General features: G+C 36.6%; 2 long non-coding RNA genes across 7 annotated transcripts in view; one reads left to right on the top strand and one right to left on the bottom strand.

Annotated features, from left to right (window-relative positions):
• LOC147339927 (uncharacterized) overlaps nt 1-23594 on the bottom strand; it is a 550381-nt gene that overhangs the window by 71803 nt on the left and 454984 nt on the right. For 5 of the 6 annotated variants that reach the window (XR_015158508.1, XR_015158507.1, XR_015158509.1 and 2 more), the window contains 3 exons: nt 16896-17004; nt 15976-16059; nt 15710-15814 (listed from right to left, as the gene is read on the bottom strand). This is a non-coding gene — a long non-coding RNA (uncharacterized LOC147339927). Of the gene's footprint in view, nt 1-15709; nt 15815-15975; nt 16068-16895; nt 17005-23594 lie in introns of all 6 variants that reach the window. The other variant, XR_015158506.1, reaches the window with a different exon arrangement.
• On the top strand, nt 16136-22980 carry LOC147339932 (uncharacterized). Its single transcript, XR_015158511.1, has 3 exons — nt 16136-16398; nt 16926-17036; nt 19787-22980. It is a non-coding gene; the product is annotated as an uncharacterized LOC147339932 (long non-coding RNA).

The following is a 23594-nucleotide window of genomic DNA, read 5'->3' as shown; positions in this document are numbered from 1 at the left end:
ATGTGTCTTTTTGAGAAAACCAGATGCTTTCTCTTCTGTAGTACGTGCGATAACAGGGTGGAATGGTTAATGTACAATGCATGCCATCTGCTGACTAATACAGAGTATTTACAAGCATAAATTCTCCCAATAACTGTGTTTGGTAAATGGTTATGTGAATTAATACAACTATATTTGAACCACAACTTGGATCTTGCCAATTTTGTTTCACTTTCCTAGTCAGGACTCGGCATTCTAATTAGAAAAAAATGATAATAAAAGGCAGGGGCTCTGAGGTTAAATCGATGGTAAGTTTTCAAATGCCTCTCAGATATGCAATTTTTTTTATTTTATTTTTAAACTTTACATAATTGTATTAGTTTTGCCAAACATCAAAATGAATCCATCACAGGTATACATGAATAATGAATAAATCTGAATGTTTCTCCCTTTATCCATGTCAATTAAAGGAATAAAATATGTTTCTTAAAACCCCATAGTAGAGCCATGAATCTCTGAGCTTTACCTGTTCCTGATATATGTGTTGTGCTGCTTTACACATCAATTTGAATTAGATGTAAACCATATCGCTGGAGAAATGTAATTTGTATTTTTGTTTGGACACAGCAAGTACTATAGATAATTATTAGATATTGTGTACAATTTATATTCAGTAGAAACAGTTCAAAAAAATAATAAAGATTACCGATCTCTGTTGTTAATTTAATAGTTCAATCAGTACAACTGAAATGTGTTCAAATGTACACCATTCACAGGTACTAATCTCATGTACATAATAATTTCCATCTTTAAAAATAAACAGAATAACAGAATATTAATTTTGTATTTTTCTAACCTAAAATTTCACCTGTAATGACAGCCTCTGATTTACTGCCACAGATAACTCACAGTTTGATTTTCTAAGTTCAAATATCATTTTCAGTGTCTTGGAAACTTTATCACAAACTTCATTTGACTGGCATATAAGTTAACAGATAACTAATCTCACCACCTCTATTTTTTTTCCATTAGCATTGCAAATACTCCCTTTTAAAGGATCATAGGGAGAGCAAGTATGCACCAGGCAGAAAGTGATGATAGTTTGGATCTTGAAACAAGGGACTCTCACATCTCACTTTGTGAACAATTAAGCACCTTTCTACCTAAGGGCACTTTTCAGTCTGTACAATGAAAATAGTCTTAACTGGCTTGAGGAGTCACAAGACAAAGTTTGAGGCTGCCTGGATGGCTGGAAATTAAAGAGAAAATTTCCAGAAAAGAAAGCCAAATAGAAGGGAGCTCCAAAATCTGCATGGAAACACCATTCAAATACTTGGCTGACCTTCAGACTATCATGTGCATGGGAGACTCGAGGAGCAACATATGGAAGGCTAAACTAATTGAACAAAGACTTCAGCTGCTGTCCATTTCAGGCAAGACAGGGTTTGAGTCCAACAAAGGTAACTGCCTGCTACAAGAAAATTGACACTGTTCTGGGAAAGAAAACACCCTTCAGAGTCTCTAATATATAACTCATGCTGTCTACTAATACAGGCTTTCCAGCTGGCACTAGCTTCCAGGAAACACAAAAGATGCAGGTTCGATCCCTGGGTTGGGAAGATCCCCTGGAGGAGGAAATGACAACCCACTCCAGTATTCTTGCGTGGGAAGTCCCATGGACAGAGGCACCTGGAAGGCTAGTCTATGAGGTCACAAAGAGTCAGACATGTCTGAACAGGTCTACTAAAGAATCAAAATTTATTAGATGTGAAACACTGAAATGTGACTCATGTTCAAGAAGAGAGGCAGTCAACAGAAATCAACCTGGAAATGACCCAGGTAATGGAATTAGCAAGCAAAGATCAGCTATTAGAAATACATTCAAATACTTAAAGAAAAACTATGGTCATAATGAGCACACTGATGAGAAATGTCAGGAGAGAAATTGAAGTTTGCTTTCTTTTTAAAGGACCAAATAGAAAGTCTGTAAGGGAAAACAATATCTTAAATGAAAAATTCAGTGGATGGGCTTAAAAAGAGATTGGAAAAGCAAAGAAGGATTCCGTAAACTTGAAGTTAGATCAATAGCAATCACCTAGTCAAGTAAACAGGAAGAAAATACACTGAAAAACCAAAAGAGACTCAGTGATTTGTGGGACAGTAGTAAATGGTCTAAGATATATGCAATTAGTATCTTAGAAAAGAATATTATGAGAGAATGAGGCAGAAAAAAAGTTTAAAATGGTCAATTTTTTATGAATTTTATGAGAAATATTCACTTATAAACTCAAGAGGCCCAGAAAACCCAAAGCAGGATAACACAAAGAAAAACATGCCAGTCAAACTTCTGAAAACCAAACATCAACAGAAAATTTTAATGCAGACAGAAAAGGAGCCAAAACATTACACATACAGGGGCACAATTAATATGAATGATGACTAAGTTCTCATTAATGGAGGCTAGATGTCATATTTAAATTGCCCTAGGAGGAAAACAAAATAACTTTTATTCCACAATTTTGTATACACTGAAAATACCCTTTAAAATGAAGGTGAAATAAAATCATTCTTTTAAAAAATTTTTAAAAGACCTGAATTATTTTAAAAAATGCTCAACAGTATTTCTTCAACCTAAAGAGAAAGTATATCGTAAAAACCGAAATGTAAAGGAAATAAAGGTAGCATCAGAGGTTAATATCTGGGCAAATACAAATGATAACTTGTTCGTGCCATTTTTCTTAAATTTATTTAATAGACCTATGAGTGTTTAAATCAAAATAGAAAAAGTAATTGTGAGTTTCATAGAAGTATCAGAAAAATATAAGACAACAAAACATTAGTAGGTGTAAATGGAGTTGCAAAGGTGTAGTACGGTCCTTAGACTTCTTGTGAAGTACTAAAATACTATTTGAATTTTGCCTGTGGTAACTTAAAGATGTATACTGTAATCTCTAGATCAGCCACTAAAATAGCTAAAGACATACTGTATATTTGAACAAGAATGTCTATACACCTTATCTATGATAGGTAAAATTGAGATAAAACCAAAATGTCCATCAACAAGAAAAACAAATTATGACATATCCATGAAATGGAGGTATGTAATTACAAAACAGTGAACTAGGGATATACAATAACAATAATGAATCTCAAGTAGGCTATGTTAAGTGAAAGAAGTCAGACACAACAGAGTATATTCTAAATGATTCCATTTCTAGGATGTTCAAGGAATAAGTAAAAGTAATGTATGGTGACAGAATTAAAAAAATTAGTTGCCAATGAAGTATTGTGTGACTTTGGTCACCTGATGTAAAGAACTGACTCATTGGAAAAGACCCTGATGCTGGGAAAGATTGAAGGCGGGAGAAGGGGACAACAGAGGATGAGATGGTTGGATGGCATCACCAACTCGATGGACATGAGTTTGAGCGAGCTCTGGGAGTTGTTGATGGACAGGGAAGCCTGGTGTGCTGCAGTCCATGGGGTCACAAAGAGTCAGACCCAACTGAGCAACTGAACTGAACTGAACTGAGCTGAAGTATTGTTGGTTGACTATAAGTGGGTACGAGGAAACTCTCTGGGATCAAGGAACTCTCCTATTTATTGAATAGGTGAATCATTACAGAATTGTATACATTCATACAAACTTACCCTTCATAACTGAACTATACCCTTCATAACTGAACATTTCACTGTGTGTAAATATAGCCTCAATGAGGAACTGTAAACAAGTGCTGAACTCTAGTTAGTAGGTTTTCTTTTTGTACTGGCTGCTGCTGCTGCTAAATCACTTCAGTCGTGTCCGACTCTGTGCGACCCCATAGATGGCATGGGTTAGCAATTCTGAAACAACTTTTGAATCTCAGGTGTGAACAAATAAGTATACTAAAGATATTAGGTGAAAGATTTTTCATTGTTGAGAAGAGAGATACAAAGATGGAAAGAGAAGACTGTTATAGGGAATTGAAGTTGTCAGGTAAATGTGTGTCTTTCCTAGTTCAGGCCACTGAAAAAGAAAATAGCTCTCCAGCAACAGGACCATCTAGCACCTAGATCTTGGTTTCTGAATACTGTTTTCCACTAAAAGGAAATATAACTCCTTAGAAAACTGGCTGACACCAGCACTGAGATTATGCCAAAAAATAATTCTTGTTGTTTAGTCACTAAGTCGTGTCAGACTCTTTGTGAACCTATAGACTGTAGCCCATCAGGCTCCTCTGTCCATGGGATTTCCCAGGCAAGAATACTGGAGTGGTTAGCCGTTTCCTCCTCCAGGGGATCTTCCTGACCCAGGGATCAAACCTGTGTTTCCTGCATTGGCAGGCAGATGTTGTTGTTGTTGTTGTTGTTTTTTATCACTGAGCCACCAAAGAGCCCCCCAGAATAATGAAATGCTTAAAAAATCATGAGAACACATTAAAGCACGCAATAGCCAACCAGAAGGTACTCACACAAGCCAAATCTGAGGAAATTTGAGCATTAAAATAAACAATAACAGTAAAAGATTATAACCCATTGAAGAAAATAAGAATCTATGTTTGCAAATTAATATAATGAATGAGCAAATAAACAAATGGAGAAGGAAAAGCTCTTCCTCATAGTACAATAGAATGCCAACTAATAGATGTAAAGGAATAATGCAGTTAGAATGTCATCAATGAGAAATGAAATTAATGGATATAACGTGATGAAAGAGAGGATATTTCTATAGCTTCAATGCATCACTCCACAAATTACTTATGAATTACAAAGAAAAATGCAGTTACTTTATATTTATGAATTCTGGGAGATAGCACTTTAACCAAATTCAGAAAATAACGCATACCTATACATATATGCATACACTTACAGAAAGAGGGAACGATAAAGTAAAGGGGGGCAAAATAAAACATAAACAATTGGTGACCTTGATGAGGGATAATGGAAGATCTGCCAAAGTATAATTCTTAAACAAAAAACATAGGAGAAACAGAAGGAAATTTAAAAATCAAATATCAAGTATGTAAATTTCATTATTGGGGCTTCCCAGGTGCCGCTAGTGGCAAAGAACCCACCTGCCAATGCAAGAGACATAAGAGATGCAGGTTCGATCCCTGGGTCAGGAAGATCCCCTGGAGAAGGAAATGGCAACCCACTCCAGTATTCTTGCCTAGAGAGAGTCCCATGGACAGAGGAGCCTGGTGGGCTACAGTCCATGGGATCACAAAGAGTTGGACACAACTGAAGCAAGAAACAGAAGTAAATTTAAAAATCAAGTATCAAGTATGTAAATTTCATTATAGGTATTATTATTATTGCTTGGTTTTTACTAAGCATCGTGATCATAATTTTCATTTAACTACAGCACTAAGGATCACTCTGAGAGGAGATCTTGAAAATGTGCTATTTTCTTTGGAAACATATCAAAGTGCTGAACCTGGAGAAAGCAGTTCCCTTCATTTCCTGTACATTAATAGAGAGCAAGCATTAAGATGCGTATCATTGTAAGAACTGATCATAAATTGTAACCAAAAGTCCCACCTGCTTGTGGGAAGAGGATATGAAGAACTGAGTGAGTCTTCTCATGACAAGATGGAGGACAGGTTAGAGCAGGTTAAGTTCTAAAGTGATGTTTCAAAATACCTACGCATTTTAACTAATCATCATTATAAATGCAACATGAGGAGCTAGTCTATATTTAATTTAGATATTCTCTAATACTTGAAAACTGCCTGTTGCTTGGACCCTATATAAGATGACCATGATGAAGACCATGTACAGCTATCCAACTTACTTTTTAAAATTGTTTCTGATCCATGATGCACTGAAAAACATGCCAGCTTCTCTGCTGAACTTGATTGACTTGATTTCTATTACTAAAAAGAGTAGTACTTTTTTATAAATATTATTTTTAATTTATATTTTAATTGAAGGATAATTGCTTTACAGAATTTTGTTTTCTGCCAAACCTCAGCATGAATCAGTCATAGGTGTACACATATTCCCTCCCTTTTGGACCTCCCTCCCATCTCCCTCCTCATCCCACCCCTCTAGGTTGATACAGAGCCCCTGTTCGAGTTTCCTGAGCCATACAGCAAATTCCCATTGGCTATCTATTTTACATATGGTCATGTAAGTTTCCATGTTACTAAAAGAGCAGTACTTTCTAAAATCTAATTTTTACATAATTCAACACCCCTTTCTTTTATATATTCCTTATAATGTGCCTTCAAAAAATAGTCATCAGTCATGAGTTGTTTCAAATTCATTTTTCTTCATTCCTTTCTGCCAAAATGCCCCAATCCTCTGAGTTCCAATACTTCTAGGTTTGCATTTGAAAACCTCAGTAGCCCAAGTCTCAACCCCTGTAACTTTTACTTCCTTGCAACCCTCATTTATTCTGCTTTCCCTGGTGTACTTTTTCTGATGCTGGTGCTTCATGTCTTTAAAGTGCAACTAGATTTTTAACCCTAGCTCATCCCTCCAGAGCCTCCCTCAGCAAAGACTTCTAGAGCCACCTGGGATTGGTACAGAAGACATTCTCATAATATAGAACAAGCTCAAGACTTTTCACTGGGGCTGCATCTAAAGAGGGCCTATGAGCCTTTATCAGAGAGATGCTCATGGGGAAAATGGAGTTAGAGTTCTAAGAAAAAAGGGGAAAAAACTGAGCCCCCTCCAAGTCAGGGAAATAGAAAATATTCAAAAGGGTGACACATGTAAGTTAGATTTGAAGAAAATACATAAATTATATTTGAACATAAAAGATGGCAGAAAATACTTTTTTCAATTTCAGGAATAGAGATGCAGATGTAGTGACAGACTTTAGATGTGGGGTGGGGGGAAGGGAAGGGTGGGACTTGAGGAAGGGAATTAAGAGAGTAGCACTGACGTATATTTACTACCATGTATAAGATAGAGAGCTAGTAGGAAGTTGCTATATAGCACAGGGAGCTCAGCTCTGTGCTCTGTGATGACCTAGAGGGTGGGTGGGGAGGGAGTGGGAGGGAGGTCTGAGAGGGAGGGGATATATGTACACATATAGCTGATAGTCAAAGCTATGGCTTTCCCAGTAGTCATGTAGGATGTGAGAGTTGGACCATAAAGTAGGCTGAGCGCTGACAAACTGATGCTTTCAAACTGTGGCATTAGAGAAGACTCTTTAGAGTCCCTTGGACTGCAAGGAGATCCAACCAGTCAATCCTGAAGGAAATCAACTCTGAATATTCATTGGAAGGACTGATGCTGAAGGTCCAATACTTTAGCCAATTGATGTGAGGAGCCGACTCATTGGAAAAGACCCTGATACTGGGAAAGATTGAGAGTAGGAGAAGGGGGCAACAGAGGATGAGATGGTTGGATGGCATCATCAACTCAATGGACATGAGTCTGAGCAAACTCTGGGAGACAGTGAACAACAAGGAAGGCTGGCGAGCTGCAGTTCATGGGGTTGCAAAGAGTTGGACACGACTGAGCAAATGAACAACAAAAACAATAGCTGATTCATGTTGTATAGCAGAAACTAACAGAACATTGTGAAGCAATTATACACCAATAAAAAAATGTTTTTCTATGCAATGCTGAAATAAGGGTTGAAAACAAAACATTCAGTAAAAACATTTACTTGGTCAATATGAGAAAAACTGTATTTTTGTATACATATGTGTGTACTTATATATATATCATACACACACACACACATACCTTTATCTATGGTTAGTATTTAAATGAGGCATAAAATATTTCCATATAAAATATTATAAATATAAAATAGATTAGTGCTGTTAGCCACAAAAAGTATCAAAACACAAACATTTCACAATTATGAGACTTTGATGGAATCCATCCAAGGACACACCTACACAGAGTCTGCTAAACCTCAAAAAAACCTTAACTAATCCTTAAATTGAAAGCTGACAATCAAATTGTATTCCAGTGATTGGGTGCTTTATTTGTATATAAACTTTAAATTTTTTAAAAACTTTCTGTACATATAAGATACTATTTTTACCCTCAGGCCTCGCTCAAAAACTTAGCCATTTGTTTAGAACAAAATCTGCAGCATTTAAAATTAATCTCTCTCATCCTTAAATAACATTTGCTAAAATAAATATTTCCTAAGTGAAATAAACTATTCATTCACTATAAAAGACATATACCTCATGGTTAAATAAAACACAACAATATCAAGCTACCAATCTGTTCGGGCAATGCATTATTGTAATGATAAACAAATTACTGTCTTTGATAAATTCAATGAATACCATTTAAAAGGAGGACTGAAGCCAAATAGAAAGTACTAATAGAGGTAAAGCAGGGAGTTAGCAATGTCCTTTGAAATTGAACATACGCATTTTAACAGGCATTATCGGCCTTCCATGTTTTAAAGAATGATACATTAGGCACCACTCAATGGTCCAAGGGAAAACCTTTAAGTTTTATTAAGCATGATTTGGTATGCCTAGTTTTAGTGTGAATACTTCTTATGAAGTGTTAACATTATGCTTTAAAGCAATTGCAACAATAGAATAAACCATATTGATTCAACAACACACATTTATTCAGCAACTATGTATAATGTGTAAGGTACCATCAAAGTCTGTTCTAGATCTCAATTCTAAAATTTGTTTTGTTTTCCTCTGAACAGGAAGTTCTTCATTATGTTTTAGGATATCAAAAGCTAGTGCACTGGGACGACCCAGAGGGATGGTATGGGGAGGGAGGAGGGAGGAGGGTTCAGGATGGGGAACACATGTATACCTGTGGCGGATTCATTTTGATATTTGGCAAAACTAATACAATTATGTAAAGTTTAAAAATAAAATAAAATTAGGGAAAAAAAATTTGTAAACTGGTGATCAAGAGATTTTCTCCTTCCTAAAATTTATACTGAAGTATATTATAATATGTAAAAGGACACATTTCATAAGTTTGCTGTGTTGTGTTTAGTCGTGTCCGACTCTTTGTGACCCCATGGACTGTAGCCCACTGGGCTCCTCTGTCCATAGAATTCTCCAGGCAAGTATACTGGAAAGGGTTGCCATGCCCTCCTCCAGGGGATCTTTCTGACTCAGGAATTGAACCCAGGTCTCCCACATTGCAGGCGGATTCTTTACTATCTGAGTCACTGGGGAAGCCCAAGAATACTGGAGTGAGTAGCCTATCCCTTCTCCAGGGAAACTTTTCGACCCAAGGATCGAACCCAGGTTCCCCACATTGCAGGCAGATTCTTTACCATCTGAGCCACCAGGGAAGCCTATGAAACTCAAGTTCATTCTCTGACTCTGTGCTGTCCTTTTTATTAATAATTACATATCTGTAATTAATAAAGGCAGAACAATTATGAAAAGGGACAGCACAGACTTAGAGAACAAACTCACAGTTCCTAGGGGGAAGGGATAGATAAGGAGTTTTGGATAGACATAGTAAATTGGATAACCAGCAAGGACCTACTTACTGTATGGCACATAGAACTCTGCTCCATGTTATGTGGCATCCAGGAGGGGATGGGGGTTAGGGGGAGAATGGATACATGTATATGTATGGCTGAGTCCCTTCCCTGTTCACCTGAAACTATCACAACACTGTTAATCAGCTATGCTGCTGCTGCTGCTAAGTCGCTTCAGTCGTGTCCGACTCTGTGCGACCCCATAGACGGCAGCCCACCAGGCTTCCCGTCCCTGGGATTCTCCAGGCAAGAACACTGGAGTGGGTTGCCATTTCCTTCTCCAGTGCATGAAAGTGAAAAGTGAAAGTGAAGTCGCTCAGTCATGTCCAACTCTAGCGACCCCATGGACTACAGCCTACCAGGCTCCTCCGCCCATGGGATTTTCTAGGCAAAAGTACTGGAGTGGGGCGCCATTGCCTACTCCATAATCAGCTATACTCCAATACAAAATAAAAAGTTCAAGATATTGTTTAAATAAATTGCATTCCAAACAGTCAGGAGTGAAATTCTACCATGTATTAAGTGAGAATATTAATTCATGTTTCAAAAAACCTCATCACCAAAATAACAGGCAATATTTCTGACCATATCATAATAACTGAGCTAAGAAGCATACACCATAAGATTGGGAGGCTATTGTTGTCTTCATCAGTAGATAGCCAACAGCTCAAGAAATGAGTTTAGTGACATTTTAAAGTGCTTTCAGTGATCTCATAATTTGAATTGCACTCAACTATGATCTCTGATGGCTAGAGCAAAGTTTTAGAGTTTATGGGTATTGTACAAGCATCTGAATGAAAGCACTTCCAGCTCAAATTCTAAGACACACATTACCAGAAAAAATAAACTTTAATTCATCATTTTTAATATTTAAATCGAAGTATTTGGCACTATCTCTTCATATAAAGAAAATATATCTATATGAACAACGAGATCCTTAAATACCCTTCCCTCAAAAAAAAAAAAAAAAAACCCACTTCCTTTCCTGATACACAAGTATTTTGAAATATTCCTACCACTTTAAATTTGCAATGACCTCATCATTCTCATCCTGGTTTCTTGCAGTTCTCTTTTTTCCCACTATTTAAATCTTGAATAAATAATAGGTCTTTGTTGAACCTCACTTGATTCTCTTATTCTTCTCTATTCTCTTTTTCTCTACTTTGAAGTTTTCTAAATATTTTTAAATATCACAAGAAAACAGAAGACAGTATCTTACTTTTCAATTTTAGACTAAAATTGCAGATATTTTCAAGCATCTTTGTGCTTTCAGATAAACAACTGTATTGATACAGTTCACCTTAGAACAATGTGGGTTTGAACTGCCCAGGGTCCACTTATACGTGGATATTTTTCAATAGTAAATACTACAGTACTACATGGTCCATAGTTGTTTGAACTGTGGATGCTGAGGAACCCTGATGTCGTAAGCCAACTGTAAGTTATACATGGATTATACATTGTTCAAGGGTCGCTGTGCTGTGAAGATGGTTAATTCCTCCAAAGTACCCTTAAAAGGGTCTCAGTGTCTAAGATCCCTGTCTCTTTTTCCTGAAGTTACCAATACATGCAACTCTAAAGTAAAATTAACATCTTAAGAGCTTTAAAAACAATTCCCATGGAAACCAAATTGAAAAATATTTTTAAGAAAAGTATATTTTCCTTTATATCCAAAATTTATTGAGTGCTTACATATACCATATCTAACCCAAGAAGTTTGTATGTATCATCTCATTTATTCCTCACCTCAAAAAGGGAAGAAACACTCTAAGATAAATTATATCAGTATTGTGGTTGATATTCTTGTTTAATAAATAAAATATAGTGAGGTTAAGTAACTTTCCAAAGACCATGCACTATCAAATGTTGGGGCCAAGATCTGATCCCATGCAGAGTGACAAAGAAGTTCACCTACTTAACCACCATGCCCTGTTGTTTTCCAGATTTGTACACCTGCCTGCATATTCCAAATACTTATAATTTATTCACTGCTCCATCACAGGACTCTCAAGAATAATAAGAACTTTCTTCAACACCCACAATCTAGAGTAATTACTTTTAGGAAGCTCCAACTTCTCTAAAGCCTGGTCTGTCAAAAAACTAAGTTGACATCATTGACATCAACCGAACATCTTAAGACTAATGGTCCATGGGCATATTCCAAAGGAAGATGGAACAGTTTAGGCATGCAAAGTCCAAGGAAAAAATCAGTAACTTGGAGATGTGTGGTAGTTACAAAGGAAGAACAAAATATGTCTAAGATTCAGGGAAAGCAGGTACAAGAAAACTAGAAGTTGGAGCATGGGAAGCAAATAAGGTACAGAACATATCATCAGCACTTAAAGCTTAGAAAGGATGTCTTTGAACCTACAAGACCATCCCCTTATTTCTACCTTTCCTACTCAACCCCCTAGAGTCAATGCCAAATAAGCCTGTGTGAAGGCTGGTGGGAGGTAATCACATACTCATAGTCTGCATGGGCAGGAGGCCAACATCATTTAAGAATAAGTTTTCCTCATGGCAAGCTAGCATGGGAGCCCTGGAAAACAGGCAGTGACAAATCAAACACTGTAATACACTTTCAGTGGGAAAAGGGTAAAATATCAGGTATCAGAGTCTCCACAGGTAAACTTTCCCTACTTACTAGTTTCATATTGGGCCAGCCCTGGGGAATACTCAGAATTAATGGGATCACAATATTAACAGGATTTCACACAGTCTAGGGATGAATATCTCTAATTAACTTGCTTACCCTCATATCCCCACTGCTTTTTCCTTCTCCTTTTCCAATCAGAAATCAACAGAGAAAGGTAAGTAAAGAGGTGTAAAGTTGGAGAGACTGAATTCCTTGGGAAGTCTAGAATAGCTTCAACCAAATGGCAGAATGGAAGAGGATGAGGGTATGGAGATTAGACATGTGCACTCAATAAAAGGGGTGTATTCAGACCAATTAAGCACTGTGTCCAAGCTGTGCAATGTTCTAGGGCAAATGACTTCATAATTGTGTGCCTCAATTTCCTTCGTTGGAAAAATAGGTATGACAATGCTTTCTTCATGGGGTTATGAGGAATTGAAGTAAGACATGTGACAGTATCTGGTATATCTTAGGCACTCAAAGAACTCTACTATTCTTTCTCTGAACAACCACACAGATATCTATGCCTCTCTTAAGGCATTAATTTACTTCCTACTTGCACTATAGTTATTTCTACACACATCCTATCTCTTGAACTAGTGTGTGAGCTCACTGACAGCAGGATATGTCTCTGATTTACGAGTATCTTTCTTAGTTGGAATTTAGTAAATGTTTATTTGGATGGATATGTTTAAAACAGAAAAGATCACTGAATGACAATAGAGTGCATAATAATCAGCCAAGTAAAGATTGGGAATAGAACCTGTCAAATTGCCCATTCACAGAACTAGAACAAATAATCCTAAAATTCATATGGGACCATAAAAGACTCAGAGTTTCCAGAGGAATCCTGAAGAAAAACAAAGAAGGAAACATAACCATCCCAGACTTCAGACAAAAATACAAAGCTACAGTAATCAAAACAGTGTGGTACTGGCACAAAAACAGACATAGAGATCAATGGAACAGAAAAGAAAACCCAGAAATAAAGCCACATACCTACAGTCAATTAATCCTTGACAAAGGAGGCAGGAATATATAGTACAATGGGAAAAAGACAATCTCTCAGTCAGTGGCATTGGGTAAGCTGAACAGCTGAATGTTAATCAATGAAGTCAGAACATACCTTTGAACCATACACAAAAATAAACTCAAAATGGCTTAAAGACTTAAACATAACACATAACACTATAAAACTCCTAGAAAAGAAAATAGGCAAAGCATTCTCTGACATAAACCGTACCAATGTTTTCTTAGGGCTGTCTTCCAAGGCAATAGAAATAAAAGTGACAACAAATGGGACCTAATTAAACTTACAAGTGTTTGCACAACAAAGGAACCATAAGTAAAATGAAAAGACAACCAACAGAATGGGAGAAAATACTTGCCAACAATGTGACCAAGAAGGGCTCAATTTCCAAAATATATAAACAGCTCATAAAACACAACAAGAACAACAACAACAACCCAATAGTAAAGTGGGCAGGAGACCTAATGACACATTTTACCAAAGAAGATACAGATGGCCAATAGACAAGGGAAAAGATGCTCACCATCACTAATTATTATAGAGAAATGCAAACCAAAACTACAGTGAGGTACCATCTCACACCAGTTAGAATGGTCATCATTAAAAAAAATCTACAAATAACAAATGCTGGGGAGGGTGTGGGGAAAAGTGAACCCTCCTACACTGTTCGTAGGAATCTAAGTTGGTGCAGCCACTGTGGAAAACAGCATGGAGGTTTCTCACAAAACTAAAAATAGAATTATAAAATGATCAAGCAATCCCACCCCTGGACATATATCCAGACAAAACTATAATTCAAAGAGATACCTGCACCCCTATGTTCACAGCAGCACTATTCATAATAACAAGCCATGGAAGCAACCTAAATGCCCATAAACAGACAAAGATAAACAGACAAAGAAGATGTGGTGCACGTATAAAATGGAATACTACTCCACCATAAAAAAGAATGAAACAATGCCATTTTCAGCAACATTGGTGGATCTAGAGATTATAATACCAAGTGAATTAAGTCAGAAAGATAAATACCATATGATATCACTTATATGTAGAATATAAAATATGATAAAATGAACCTATCTATGAAACAGAAGCGGTGGTGGTGGTTTAGGCGCTAAGTCATGTCCAACTCTTGCGACCCCATGAACTATAGCCCGGCATGCTCCTCTGTCCATGGGATTTTCCAGGCAAGAATGCTGGAGTGGATTGCCATTTCCTTCTCCAACAAAAGTAGAGACATAGAGAACAAATAAGTGATTGCCAGGGGGAAGCAAAGTGCAGCAGGTTGGATTTGAAGTTGGGGTTGAGAAAATGCAATCTAGTATATACAGAATAGATAAACAGCAAGGTCCTACTGTATACCACAGGGAACTCTATTTAATATCCTGTGATAAGCCATATTGGAAAAGAATATGAAAAAGAATGTATATACGTGTATAAGTGAGTCACTTTGCTGTACCACGTTAAGTTATACAACATTGTAGTTCAACTATTCTTCAATAAAAACAAAAAAAAGGTTGGAAAGGGAGATGTTCAAGGCAGGAGATATCTAAACATTCAATCCAGTGGATAAAGAGCTAGAAAATCCTTATAAGTGATGGAGGGACTCAGAAAATGGACTGTGCTCATGGGAAGCAAGCAAGATGCTACAGTGGGATACCTGACTGGGTCTTAAGCTTGTGACTTGAGTACAGTTGAACTAGTACAAATTTAAACAAAAAAAATTCTGAACAAAATCAAGTTACTGGGGGCAATGGGAGGAAATAAGTAAACATATATATAATTTTAATGTTAATAAAAATTTTTAGAAGCAATGACTGTGCTTCTGGAGTTAGTGAATTCTAGGTTTGACTCTTATGTCACTTATTAGCTATTTAATTGTGGGCATATTATGTAATTTCTTATGTACAATATATGCAGGTTAACAGTACCTATTTCAGGGAAATGATTAGGGGATTAAATGACATAATTCATCCTAAAGCACTTAGCACAGTGGAAGCAATATAGCAAGTACCCAATAAATGTCAGCTTTAACAACAATAATAATTATCATTGTTACTTTCATTTTACAGGTGAAAAATCTGGAAACATAAAGTAATTTTTCCAAAGTCATATAGCTAGTAAGTGTTAGAACCTGGAATTAAGCCCAGGTTGGACAGCCAGCACAGGCCATATTGTTTAGACTTACAGTGAAAGCAAGATGTTTGGACACATGAACAAAACAAAACAGTACTCCTTAGAAGAGGAGAGTTTGCACAGGGCTGACCCTGTTGGTGGTGTGTATTCTCTTGCTCCACTCTGTCCTAACATAAAGATTAGTCTCACAGTCAGCAGAAGGGTGGCTTGAACCTGAGGGCTCTGGTCCCTGACTCAACCATGGGGGCTGGGAAAGGTATAAATAGGGAGTTAGTTTGGTCATTTCAATCTCCCTAAAATGTGTCTGATAATTGGGAAATCCATCAGTTGGGAAAATACCAACATAACTATTTATTGTTGGGAGGTAGAATAAAAACCCGGTCCTTAAATTAATACAGACATCGTCTTAATAATTCAAACTATATGTGAGTCATTTAACATTTTACTGTTCAGTTTTATCATCTGGAAAGTGGCGATATTAAAAGCAGGTACAGAGACTTACCTGCTGGTCCAGCAGCTAAAACTCCATGCTCCCAATGCAGGGGACCTGGGTTCAATCCTCGGTCAGGGAACTAGATCCCACATATTGCAACTAAGAGTTCACATGCTGCAACAAAAAGATACCACATGTCCCAACTCAATAAAAAAATAAATATGTAATTTTTAAAAAGTAGGTACAATATAAGTAGCTTTGAAAATTACATGTAATAATGTACATGCTGTGTATTCAATAAATTTAGTTATTTTGGACACATTGTTAGTACTCACCCATAACTGGTTCTCCTCTCCTCCTTTGACTCCTGGGAGGCTGACTTCCCAGCTGTCTTGAAGTAGGTGTGGCCAGGGAAATAGCTCCAACCAATGAAGTGTAAGGTGACAAGAGGTAAGTTACTTAGTAAGAGAAAGTGTGACCTCCCAGCTCTCCCTCCCTCTGCTGTGGCAGTCTATCCTGTCCAATACAGGTATTATTATAATCACCCAATATCATTGTACTGTTCATTAGCATTTTCATGATATCTATCACTGTACTTAGTATATTTTATGTTATGAATTTTGCTCTATATTTTGCAGCATATTAAATGTGAACTATAAAAAGTATGATTTTGATCAACAATAAGTATGTTTAAATGTTTTGTCACCTTGACCTAACTTACGGGACATTGAAATTTCATACTATGGACAATTCAAGAGGTGAGAGTTAATTTTTTTTAAAAATTTGAGTACCTTTAAAAAGTATGTGACATGTACAATATGACAAAAGCTCAAATTCCAAATGAAGGAAATCTTTTGAAATACTGATTATATATATAGATAGATAGATAGATAGATAGATATATGTCTAGGAATCTATTCCTAAGATACAGAATAAACTTACTTAATTTTTAAAGTAGCTACTGAAAACTTATAATGAGTAATGAATTGTTTTGGGTGCTGAATGATAACAATGATAATTATAGTAAAGGCATAGATAAGTAGACAAACTTTGCATCGTTCTTGATAACAGTGAAGTTTGAAACCATGAGATGAGAAGAAATGAGATGCAAGTAAGACTATGTTAGATTTTTACGAGATTTTTTATCTAGTACTATTAAATGTCAGCATTATAGTAGATATTTTGGTATAATATCTGCATTAGTTAATGAACACCAATTGCTTTAGGAAGTAACCCCCAAATCTCAGTAGCTCACCCAATCAATGTTTATTTCTCTCATGCAAAGTCCTGGTCAGGAGGTTCTCCTACAGGTGGTGACTCATGGATCCAGTCTCCAACCATCTAATGGCTGTTCATCTGGCTGGCTGATAAACAAAGAGAAAGAACATGCAAAATGGTAAGGAAACTTAAGAGCACAGGCCTAGAAATGTCCAGAGTTAATCAAATATCTTCACCCATATTCAATTACGTTGAAATAAGAATATTCACTAATATGCAATGATTATATATACAGAATTAAGGATTTTACATGGTTAAATATTGAATTTAAACTCTAGAAAACAACACTCAGAGTCATCCAAAAATATACAGCAAGTGATAATGTACTAACAAGTATGGGGGAAAAAATGCTAAGTAGAACACAGAATGAATTCAGAGCCTTCAATGTCCATCTAGTGGGACTTCCAAAAAGACAAGAAAGAATTGTGAGAGAAAATACAATGCTTAGGAATTTCTCTGAGCTGAAAATATTTACTATACTTGGCATTGAAACAACCAAAACTTGCACTGTAAAGCAGGATTTTAAAACCCATTCTTAGGCACATTAGAGTGTAACTTCAGACACAAGTTACAAGGAAAAGCCAGATTACTTATAAAATGTTTAAAAAATGGACATCAAGCTTCTAATCAGAAGTATTTGAAACAAAAAGTCTGTGAAGAAAGCTTAAAATTTTAAGAGATAAAAAGAGAAAAACTTTGAACATGGCCATTAAAGAGTGAGAGAAAGAAAAACATTTTAATACATGCAAGAAGTCAAAATTGAACAGTCTGGAGGTGCCTTAAAAAACTAAAAAGAGACCTATCATATGATCCTACAATCCCATTCCTGGGCATATACCCAGAGAAAAACATGATCCAAAATGATACATGCATCCCAATGTTCATTGCAGCACTGTTTACAATAGCCAAGATATGAAAGCAACTTAAATGTCCATCGAGGAATGGATGAGGATGTGGTACATATATACAATGGAATATTAACTCAGACATTAAAAAGAATGAAATAATGCCATTTGCAGCAACATGGACGGACCTAGAGAATGTGATACTGAGTGAAGTAAGAGTCAGATAAGGAGAAATATCATATAACATCCCTTATATGTGGAATCTAAAAAGAAATTATACAAATCACCTTACTTACAAAACAGAAAGAACTCACAAACTTAGAAAATGAACTTATGGTTGCTGGGGAGAAGGGATAGTTAGGGATTTGGGGAAGGTCATATACACACTGCTATATTTATAATGGATAACCAACAAAGACCTATTGTATAGCACATCAAACTCTGCTCAGTGTTATGTCCCAGCCTGGATAGGACAGGGTTTGGGGGATTGGGGGGAGAATGGATACACATATATGTATGGCTGCGTCCCTTCACTGTCAACCTGAAACTACCACAACATTGTTAATCAGCTACACCCCAACACAAAAAGTTTTAAGTTACAAAAAAATAAAGAACTCAAAATTATTACCATTAAAGAACACATTCTGAAAGAGCAAATAAAAGATGTATTCCAACAAAAAAGAAAAGAAAATTAGAAATAAGGGATGAGGACAAGAAGTAATGGTAAACAAAGTAAAAAAAAAAAATCAGGAACTGTTAAATTTAAGAATTTATTGCAAAATATCATGCTTATAAAAATCCAGAACTTAAATTCTAAATAATGACTGCATTAGAATTTTAAATGGTAAGGGGGAAAAGTAGACAATAATTTAACCATGTTCTTTTTGTCTTGTTTGCTGTAAAGTTTTAAGTACAGATTTATTGGAAAATCATAAGTTAAATATTTGAAAACTTAAGAGCAAATCACAGAAATATAAAAATTAGAATATTAGAAAATTGGGATAGAATAAAAAATTAAAATTTGAAAACCCAGAAGAAGGAAAGAAACAAATTCAGTAAATCCAACAAAAATCCAAAAAGAGATAAAGGAGAAAATATAGAAAATATACCATGATACACACAAAAATAACAGAAGTTGTCAAAATTCAATTAAAATCATAGAATATGTGGAAGGTTCAAAACTGCCCCTTGACTCCTCATAATATATAGAAATATTTGAGAGCTTTATCCTTATTTTCAGTATACTTTATTAATCCTTAATTATTCAAGTCATTCATTTCTAAAGATTTTTTACAGTTGTTTTGAATTGTGATTTCAGTATATTTTTGAAGTTTATGACAGTGAGGGGAAGACTAACCTAAGAGACACTAGTGTTAAGCAGAGAAGGATTTGTGGGGTAAGAGACAATGGCATAACTCTCTTTTCACCAGTTTTGAGATATAATTGGCATATTGCACTATGCAAGTTGAAGATATAAAACATAACAATTTAATAGATGTATACATTTCTAAATTATTAGAACTGTCTATCCTTCTCAAACTCTTCAAAAAAAAAATAACTGAAGAGGAGGGAATACTCCCCAATGTATCATACCCTGATACCAAAGCCACATAAGAACACTACAGGAAAACATCACAAGCAACAACAAGAAAAACCTGACAAGCCAATATCCCTGGTGCATACAGATGCAAAGACTGTCAACAAACTACTAGCATATCTAATTTAAAAATATATTTAAAAGATTGTATATTATGATCAAGTAGGAGTCATCCTGGGATGCAAGGATGGTGTAATATATGCACATAAGTATATGTGCTCTAACACATTAATAGAATGAGATAAAAATCATATGATCATCTAATGCAGAAAAGGCATTTGACAAAACTCAACAGCTACTTGTGATAAAATCTCTCAACAATTGATATAGAAAGAATATACTTCAACATAATGAAGGCCATATATGTGTAATTCTTTATCCATTCGCAGATACTTTAATATTGCAATGACTTTTGTTTTTCTATAGAATACCTAAAGAGGAGCCTTTGATGATCAGCCCTCAGATAACTAAGACTCAGTATATTCAGTTACTGTTGGCACATGTATATGCTTGTGCTTTACTGACTATGCCAAAGCCTTTGACTGTGTGGATCACAATAAACTGTGGAAAATTCTGAAAGAGATGGGAATACCAGACCACCTGACCTGCCTCTTGAGAAACCTGTATGTAGGTCAGGAAGCAACAGTTAGAACTGGACATGGAAAAACAGACTGGTTCCAAAAGAAAAGGAGTACATCAAGGCTATATATTGTCACCCTGCTTATTTACTTTTATGCAGAGTACATCATGAGAAATGCTGGGTTGGAAGAAGCACAAGCTGGAATTAAGATTGCCGGGAGAAATATCAATAACCTCAGATATGCAGATGAGACCACCCTTATGGCAGAAAGTGAAGAGGAACTAAAAAGCCTCTTGATGAAAGTGAAAAAGGAGAGTGAAAAAGTTGGCGTAACGTTCAACATTCAGAAAACTAAGATCATGGCATCTGGTCCCATCACTTCATGGCAAATAGATGGGGAAACAGTGGAAACAGTGTCAGACTTTATTTTGGGGGGCTCCAAAATCACTGCAGATGGTGATTGCAGCCATGAAATTAAAAGACACTTACTCCTTGGAAGGAAAGTTATGACCAACCTAGATAGCATATTCAAAAGCAGAGTCATTACTTTGCCAACAAAGTTCCGTCTAGTCAAGGCTATGGTTTTTCCAGTGGTCATGTATGGATGAGAGAGTTGGACTGTGAAGAAAGCTGAGCACCGAGAATTGATGATTTTGAACTGTGGTGTTGAAGAAGACTCTTGAGAGTCCCTTGGACTGCAAGGAGGTCCAACCAGTCCATCCTAAAGGAGATCAGTCCTAGGTGTTCATTGGAAGTACTGATGCTAAAACTGAAACTCCACTGTTTTGGCCACCTCGTGCAAACAGTTGACTCATTGGAAAAGACTCTGATGCTGGGAAGGATTGAGGGCAGGAGGAAAAGGGGACGACAGAGGATGAGATGGCTGGATGGCATCACCGACTCGATGGACATGAGTTTGAGTGAATTCCAGGAGTTGGTGATGGACAGGGAGGCCTGGTATGCCGCAATTCATGGGGTCGCAAAGAGTCAGACACAACTGAGCGACTGAACTGAACTGAAAGGCATAGAATCAAGATTGGAATCAAAAGCTGGAATCAAGACTGCCAGAAGAAATATCAGTAACCTCAGATATGCAGATGATACCACCCTTATGGCAGAAAGTGAAGAATTAAAGAGCCTCTTGATGAAAGTGAAAGAGGAGAATGAAAAAGTTCGCTTGAAACTCAACATTCCAAAAACTAAGATCATGGCATCTGGTTCCATCACTTCACGGCAAATAGAGGGGGAAACAGTGGAAATAGTGGCTGACTTTATTTTTCTGGGCTCCAAAATCACTGCAGATGGTGATTGCAGCCATGAAATTAAAAAACACTTGCTCCTTGGAAGAAAAGGCTATGACAAACCTAGATAGCATATTAAAAAGCAGAGACATTACTTTGCTGACAAAGGTCTGTCTAGTCAAAGCTATGGTTTTTCCAGTAGTCATGTATGGTTGTGAGAGTTGGAATATAAAGAAACCTGAGCACCAAAGAATTGATGCTTTTGAACTGTGGTGTTGGAGAAGACTCTTGAGAGTCTCTTGGACTGCAAGGAAATCAAAACCAGTCCATCCTAAAGGAAACCAGTCCTGAATATTCATTGGAAGGACTGGTGCTGAAACTGAAACTCAAATACTTTGGCCACCTGATGCGAAGAATGGACTATTTGGAAAAGACCCTGATGCTGGGAAAGATTGAAGGCAGGAGGAGAAGGGGATGACAGAGAATGAGATGGTTGGATGGCATCACTGATTCAATGAACATGAATTTGAGTAAGCTCCGGGAATTGGTGATGGACAGAGAAGCCTGGTGTGCTGCAGTCCATGGGGTCGCAAAGAGTTGAACATAACTGAGTGACTGAACTGACTCACTGAAAGGCACAGAATGTCATCTAAAAGGACATCTACCAATCACATATATGTGCATACTAATATGGCAGATATCTGTGTCAATTTGGGGTCAGTTTTGATTTATCTCCTCATCATGGGTCTTATTTTCCTACCACTTTGCATGCTTGGTAAATTTTGATTGTATTATAGATATTTCGAGTTTTACCTTTTTGGGTGCTGGATATTCTTCTATACCTATAATATTTTTCATCTGTGCTATAGGATGCCATTAAGTTCTTGGAATAGTTTGATTTTTTTCAGATTTTCTTTTTAAGACTTGTTTGGCAGGACCAGAGCAGAGCTCCAGCTAGGTTTTCTTATTCCTCTTTATTAAGATAAGACTTCTCTGTTTTCTACCTAATTCCCCGTGAGTCACAAGGTTTCCCAGCCTCTTTGGTGCAGACAGCCACATTTCCCAGCCCTGTGTGCATATTGAGCACTTCCACCTCCCATGTGAAATAGATCAATTCACCTGTAGTAATATAATTTAGAAATTTGATCTGGTCCTGTTGTGGGTCCTGTTCTTCTCGGTTTTGATTCCTGTTTATCTTTTAGCCCTTTAACTTTCCTTTGCATTTGAAAAAAGATTTACTTTACTTGTATCATCCCTGTCTCCTTTAGCACTTCAAACTTATTTTCCCATCACTGGTTACCTTTGAATATACTTGGTATCAAGTAAAGTACTGGTAACAATTGAAGAATTTATTTTATTTAGCTTGCCTTTTCCCTAATCCATTAATAATTGCCTAGCAGGCCCATAAAATTGAAAAGTGAGAGACTGAATAGCACATTCTTATTTGTTTTATCCACAGAGAAATAAATCTACTTGTAAGATTTAATCCTACAATCTGTTAAAAAAAAAACTGGTCCAAGCGTCACTGACTTCCAACTGAGAAGTCAATGCTTTCAATTTAGGAAGATAATGCACCATCTTTCATGACAAAAATCTTTTTCACTTTTCAGTTTTTAAGAGTATTATCAATAAACATCAACTTAAAGCACACTTAATGTCAGAGTGTACAGAACAATCAGGAAGAGTTATTCATCCCAGGTTCATACTATATAAGCTTTTAGATGATATGCTTGCATGTGTATATATGTATGTGCGTCTTGGCTATTATTTACAGAGTAAATAAAATCATTATAAGAAGATCTTTTCTTTTTGATGGGTAGATGGATCAATGAATGGATGGCACTCAAAAAGGCCGTAACTTTCTCTATTACAAAAGGCACTACACAGAAAACTTTGTATAGATTTACAGCAAGCCAGATTCACAGCAAATCCTGTTTTTACCACAGTCTTTACTACTGGGGGCTTCTCTGATAGCTCAGTTGGTAAAGAATCCACATGCAGTGTGGGAGACCTGGGTTCAATCCCTGGGTTGGAAGGATCTCCTGGAGAAGAGAAAGGCTACCCACTCCAGTATTCTGGCCTGAAGAATTCCATGGACTGTGTAGTCCATAGGGTCACAAAGAGTCGAACATGACTGAGCGACTTTCACTTCACTTACTATTGATTGAAACGGTAAATTCTCACCTTTGGGAGGCTAGAATAAGGGAGGTAAGTGGCCAAGGAACAGGCCTGACAAACACTGAATCTATTAACATGATCTGGATTCTGGAAACAAAGAAAGAATTAAGACCTGGCTGGGTGTCAAAACAAGTTTGAAATTAGGGGAATAAGAAATCAAAAAGAGCCTAAAATTACATGTTGGAATCCTATAGTATTAATAGACAGGGAATAATGAGAAGGACACTTGAGGGAA

The sequence above is a fragment of the Bos grunniens genome, chromosome X, assembly GCF_055505025.1.
Source record: "Bos grunniens cultivar Pamir isolate PY7600 chromosome X, Bosgru_T2T1.0, whole genome shotgun sequence".
Lineage (NCBI taxonomy): Eukaryota > Metazoa > Chordata > Mammalia > Artiodactyla > Bovidae > Bos > Bos grunniens.
Note: the sequence above shows the minus strand (reverse complement) of the source record. Positions and strands in the feature narration are given on the sequence as shown.